We start from the raw sequence: 5,917 nt of genomic DNA, 5'->3' as shown, positions 1-5,917 counted from the left end.
ATCCTTTACGGAGAGTGACGGAGAGAGAGGTTCTAATGTGACGTCATAGTGCGCTGTTGCCGGATCTCTGTACTTACGAGTTCAGCGAGACCAAGCGAGACTGTTCTCTGTTTGGTTTTTATTTAATATTTCAGAAAATATCTTCGAAGTCATAATTTTTTTTGTTCTAATTTGTTTGTAAGATGTTTATTAATATTTCTGCAAAGTTTTAAAAAGATGCCATATTTTCTTCGATATTAATCTCTCAAATGAAGTTGAAAAACCGGGGAAACTTGATGAATTCCCATCAGAGCTCATGTTAAATTCAAATTGTTATAACTTTTGAACGGGCCTCGCAAACTTGTTCAAACTTGGCACAATGCTTTATTATTATAATACTCATCACCTGACAAAGTTTGAAGAATTTGGCATTTTTTCTTCTAAGGGGTCATACAACCTTAACTTTGTTGAGGTTTTCCACGCTGGTCCACGCATTCGTATGTATGTACATATTTGACCGGAAATGAATGTCCGGGAAAGAATCTACCATATGAAATCGTTTGTATTTCGTATGAAGACTTTTGAAGTGCAATTGAAAAGGTTTGTGAGTCATTCGTTTAATTGTAATTAATTAATTATTTTTACACCATGTATTTAGCCGAAATAGATAAATTAATAAAAGTTTTTATACGGAATCGTTTGTATTTCATATGAAGAGTTATGAAGTGTGATTAAAAAGGTTTGTGAGTCACCCAGATAATTTTAATTAAATATTTATAAACTCGGTAATTAGCCGAAATATAGATTTTTAGTTATTCATGTTAAAAGAAGAAGGCGCTAGTGTTCCCGAAGGTCCGTCTGCAATCAGAATTAATATGAACGTTTTAAAAATTATTTTATACTGAAATAAATAAATACACAGGCTAATAAGCCTGTAGCTATAAGCGATAGTTGCTAATTAAGTTTGTAAAGATGTACCAGCTGTGCAGGGTGAAGAGCAGGTTATCTCAAACGCCCTGCCACAACCCAATTAAATAAGAGACTCAAATGTCATTACCGCTGAGAAGTACTTTTTGCCATTTAAGTTAGCATGTCAGAGCAACCGGATTGTCCATTGCGTTTTACCTTGAATTTTTTTTACAGTCGTTTATTAGGATTGCCCTACTTTTAAATTGAGCGCTTTTAAATGTATTATTATTAAACTACCGATATTGATATATTATTACTATTATTAGCAATTTAATATTAAAACTTGACAGAGTGACGTAAACTAATTCGCTCATAGTATTATTATAACAAAGTATTATGCGTTCAAATTCTCGAAAGCTAATATAGCCTCTTTACTATGCTCTCTCTTTATGTCGATCGATTCAGATAAAAATCTCCGAAGTCTTTCTTTCTCTCGCGATATTCTTAGAGTAAAACTGTACAAAAGCTCTACGAAATTGGCGATATTTTTCACGGATCTGATTCGAGTCTCGGCTCTTAAGGAAGGTGCGCATGTAGAAAGAGTACGCTAACACAGTTTATCCTGCTAAATGGTTATCAATTCTCTATAAGTTCTGTATTGTACATAAATTATAGAATATCTAAACGTTTCTTTTTTTGTGACATTGTACAATAGAGTTACAAATAAAGATAAAGCCACACTTTACGTATAATCTGATTCAGTCTTTGCTAATGTTACATAATAACGTGCGAAAGAACTAACAGTTAGAGTATTTAAGAGGCTACTTAAGAATTTTAATTGATACTGGAAGCATAAAACTGTTCAGCTAGCTTTACACAAGATATTGGTCTTCTTCTTTATGAAATCGTCAAATTATGATTATGATACATTTCTACATTATCACCAGCATCGAATCTAATCTTATTTATCGTGATACTCTTGAGAAACTGTTAATCCATTGTCTTAACTCGATCGCGGCGCAGAACTGCGTCCACCAATATTGTTCTTCTCCCTCCAATCGATTCCCGTAAAAGCTGTCTACATATTGAACAGTCGATACAACGACGGCGGATTAGTCTGAAATTAAGCACACGTTAACAATCACTCTTCTTGCTAAAATCACAATTCTCTTTTCAATCGCATACCTTGATTATGACATACCTGTAGACCAGCACGGGAGTCAGATTGTCGGCAGCAGGTATGCCTCTTTCCGACGCCATGGAAAAGAGATTCATGATGGTAGTCGCGCAACAAAATACACACTGCAACTTATCCCTAAGGAGTCTTATACGCCGATATCACAGCCAATTCAGCCTGCGCCCATGACCAGGGGCATTCGTAATGATAAACTTTTGAAATGCGTAGGTCCCTGTGATTTGAAGTTACGACCTTTGCCAACTTATTGATATGACCGTGAAAAAGCTGGTCCCTATATACATCTCCATCTTCATTTAGATAGAGCGCATTGTGGTATACCCGTGCCATGACGGTTCTTTCCACCACGACTCTCGCCAAATCTAACTGGTTGGCGCTTGCCGCTGAAAGTAAGAAGTAAGTTCAGACGTCTCTGAGCACTCCGCTAAGATCAATTGCGAGATAAATAATTATATTCATGTACATTGCCAAATCGGATCGTTGTCCATTTCCACGTGGACCTTCCCTAGAAAATTATCCACGAGATCCTGTTTCTCGTCAGCTAGCGTAAGCTTTTTAAACTCTTCGCAGGAGGAAAGCTTTCTTTTTTTCCAAAAATACCCTCACACAAACGGATACAAGATGATTATTGATAGCATCCCGATCGCACTTAACTCGCACGCATAATCTGAAAAATATTATTATTAAACGGTTAACATCTTACATTTAAACATCTTACATTTACTTATACATTACATACAAAAATGATATTTATATATAAACAGTACCTATCTAAGTGAGCTAATGTCGACAGCAATCCCTGACGACATCTGATTAAATATGCGATATAAGGAGATCGCTTTTGATAATCCTCTCGAAGTGATTTGAAGAGCTTTCTACATCCATCGTCATTAAATAGACGCACGCAACGTAAAGTTTCATGAAGATGAGCTAGTTAGACTTAGCTAACTAAGACTTAGCTCAGCTTCAGTTGTGCCGTTTGCTATGACAGAACTCTCCTGCTGATGTTCCCCATCAAGCCTCACGTTCTCTTCCTCCGCCTGAGTCTCCATTCGCGCGAAGATCACGTTGATCATCTGCGTGAGAGTCGCACAGGCTGTTGTTTGATTCACCAGGTTGCGCGACGACAAGTAAACGTTGTAAACAGTACGAATTGTTAACAGTACCGTATCCTCGTATACCTCCACATGCTGGTTTGTCATTACAGTCAGCAGAGCTTTAATAATCTGCAGCTGCACACTCTCATCGGTCTGTGGACCGGTGAAGCAACCGCAAATTGTTTCGACAATGCGCACAATCAGCAGCTTGTTAGGCTCCGTTGAATCAGGCACATTGCCAGTGAGATGGCTATATGCGATTAACTTCTGCAGGCAGTCCAGTGCTGTGTCTTATTAGCCTGTATATTTATTTATTTCAGTATAAAATAATTTTTAAAACGTTCATATAATTGCAGACCTTCGGGAACACTAGCGCCTTCTTCTTTTAACATGAATAACTAAAAATCTATATTTCGGCTAATTACCGAGTTTATAAATATTTAATTAAAATTATCTGGGTGACTCACAAACCTTTTTAATCACACTTCATAACTCTTCATACAAAATACAAACGATTCCGTATAAAAACTTTTATTAATTTATCTACTTCGGCTAAATGCATAATGTAAAAATAATTAATTAATTACAATTAAACGAATGACTCACAAACCTTTTCAATTGCACTTCAAAAGTCTTCATACGAAATACAAACGATTTCATATGGTAGATTCTTTCCCGGACATTCATTTCCGGTCAAATACATACGAATGCTCACTCTTACCCTTTTTCTCTTACCCTTGTGGTTTGCGCCGATCCGTACTGCGCATCGCCATTATTTTGGCGGAGACCAATCAGAGGATTTTTATATATGTGGTAGTGCAAAATCGGTGTGACGCTTGGTATGTGTGGTACAGCAAAGTCGGTGTGACGCCACAGAGGTTAATTTTCGGTGAAATATTGCATAAATCAGGCGCCAAAATGAATAAAAGCAAAAATCACCTAAGTTGCAGCATTCGAGGCTGCCAAAATAGAAGCATTTTTTGTTTCTTGAAAGCATACCAAAACCAAAATTCAATTTTCGGGAATTTAAAATTGCCACATAATAATTTCATTTTTTACGTGTGCTCATTGGAAGCGATTTTCAATGAGCACTTTGAAAATATTGTTTTAGAGAAAAATGTTATACAAAAATTATTAACAGAGGTTGAACTAACAACATTTAAGGATGTATCACTGGTACAATCTTAGACAAAAGTGCATGAAATTTGAAATACTTGAATATCTACGCCTAACGCATAGTAAATCTAGATGTAAGATACTCAAATGATAGTAGGAGTCTTATTTTTACTCCTACAAAGGTATTTTTTACTTTACAAATGTTTTTTCCAGTATTATTTGCGATTTTTGTAATTTATGAGCCTAAACTTTTGGCAGTAAAAATGCCCTGATTTTAACTTTATAACGTCAAATTATTAATAAAATTAATTATTAATTAATAATTATTTATTATTAATTATTAATTTATTTCTTTAAAACGTGTAGTGAAGACAATTGAAACTTGACAGATAGTTTCATCTATTCGTATACTAGATGTACAAAAAAATTCAAAATATTGGTAGCGCTCCTTCAACATTTTTTTAGCTGTTTTATCCGTCAAAATCGTCTCTTCCCATAAAAATACGTGTAAAATCAGTGAAAATTAAAATCGTTATATCTCAGCAACCGTTTAGTGGATTCGTTTCTACTTTTTTGTAACACATCAGGAAGACTAAAAGAACATTCTTACAAATTTTTATCCATTTGGTAGCGCTTTGAAAATAGGTGCAATACATCCTTAAGCACTCATGCAGCAGGTTTCCACATTTATACTTAAAAAAATTATTTTTTAGACTGCGGTTATATTACACGTTAAATAAATTGTAACTTTTGATCATCCAATAACCCAAATAAAATAATTATTTGGAGACACGAATAAATACCGCCGTATATATGTAAATACATGAAATGTATACATGTAAAAATGTATTTAACAAATACCGCTGTATAAACAATAAAAGTAAATTTACAAACATTATATTGTTTTTGCATTATTAATTTTAATTAAACTTTACCACGAATATAAAATCTTTAACGACAAATAATAATCGGACTATTTTTTTATAATTTCCACTTTAATCTCATAATTTATAATAATTATTTCAAATATAATTAGCATTCGAGTAATTCATCGAAACATTGTTATTCTAGCAATTTCATTAATTACTTTTATTTATATAATATTTTTTGTGTATTTCTACACAATAGACCATATATTCCCATGCAATAAGAATGAATAATGTATACAGTTTTTTTGCACATTAACAAATAACATTACTCAAGTGTGTCACACGCCAATTTTTTTGAAAGTGCTGTACACATAGAACTTCAAAAAATATTTGTGTCGTATTTTTTTATTTTTGCTCATAAAGCGTTTTAAGAGTATAATAGGGACCACCTTCGAAATATTAACCTTCTACACCCTATATACGTTATCCTGAATGGTTTTTGCACCAAAATAATATCTTTAGGAGTTTTCAAGGTTTTCTGGTCTGTATTTTTACAAAAAATTGACGTGCATAATCTAAAGGATTATTATACATAGAATTGAGAAGTTTAATATTTCGAGGGTAGTTTCTACTCTTAAAACGCTTTATAAGCAAAAATAAAAAAACACGACACAAATATTTTTCAAAGTTCTACATGTGTGCATAGTTTCGAAAAAATCGGCGTATAACATTTGGGCAGGGTTACTTGTAGG

General features: G+C 33.9%; 1 long non-coding RNA gene across 2 annotated transcripts; it reads right to left on the bottom strand.

The window, feature by feature from the left end:
- Positions 1 to 741: 741 nt before the first annotated feature.
- LOC112452185 lies at positions 742 to 3,571 on the bottom strand. 2 transcript variants are annotated; one of them, XR_003040464.1, is made up of 5 exons: positions 2,851 to 3,571; positions 2,547 to 2,750; positions 2,074 to 2,466; positions 958 to 2,005; positions 742 to 837 (listed from the first exon to the last, which is right to left on the bottom strand). It is a non-coding gene; the product is annotated as an uncharacterized LOC112452185 (long non-coding RNA). The 2 variants fall into 2 exon arrangements; XR_003040463.1 differs by having other exon boundaries at positions 2,090 to 2,466; positions 2,851 to 3,568.
- Positions 3,572 to 5,917: the final 2,346 nt, after the last annotated feature.

The sequence above is a fragment of the Temnothorax curvispinosus genome, unplaced genomic scaffold (assembly GCF_003070985.1).
Source record: "Temnothorax curvispinosus isolate PA1 unplaced genomic scaffold, ASM307098v1 QBEX01003028.1, whole genome shotgun sequence".
NCBI classification, from domain to species: domain Eukaryota; kingdom Metazoa; phylum Arthropoda; class Insecta; order Hymenoptera; family Formicidae; genus Temnothorax; species Temnothorax curvispinosus.
Note: the sequence above shows the minus strand (reverse complement) of the source record. Positions and strands in the feature narration are given on the sequence as shown.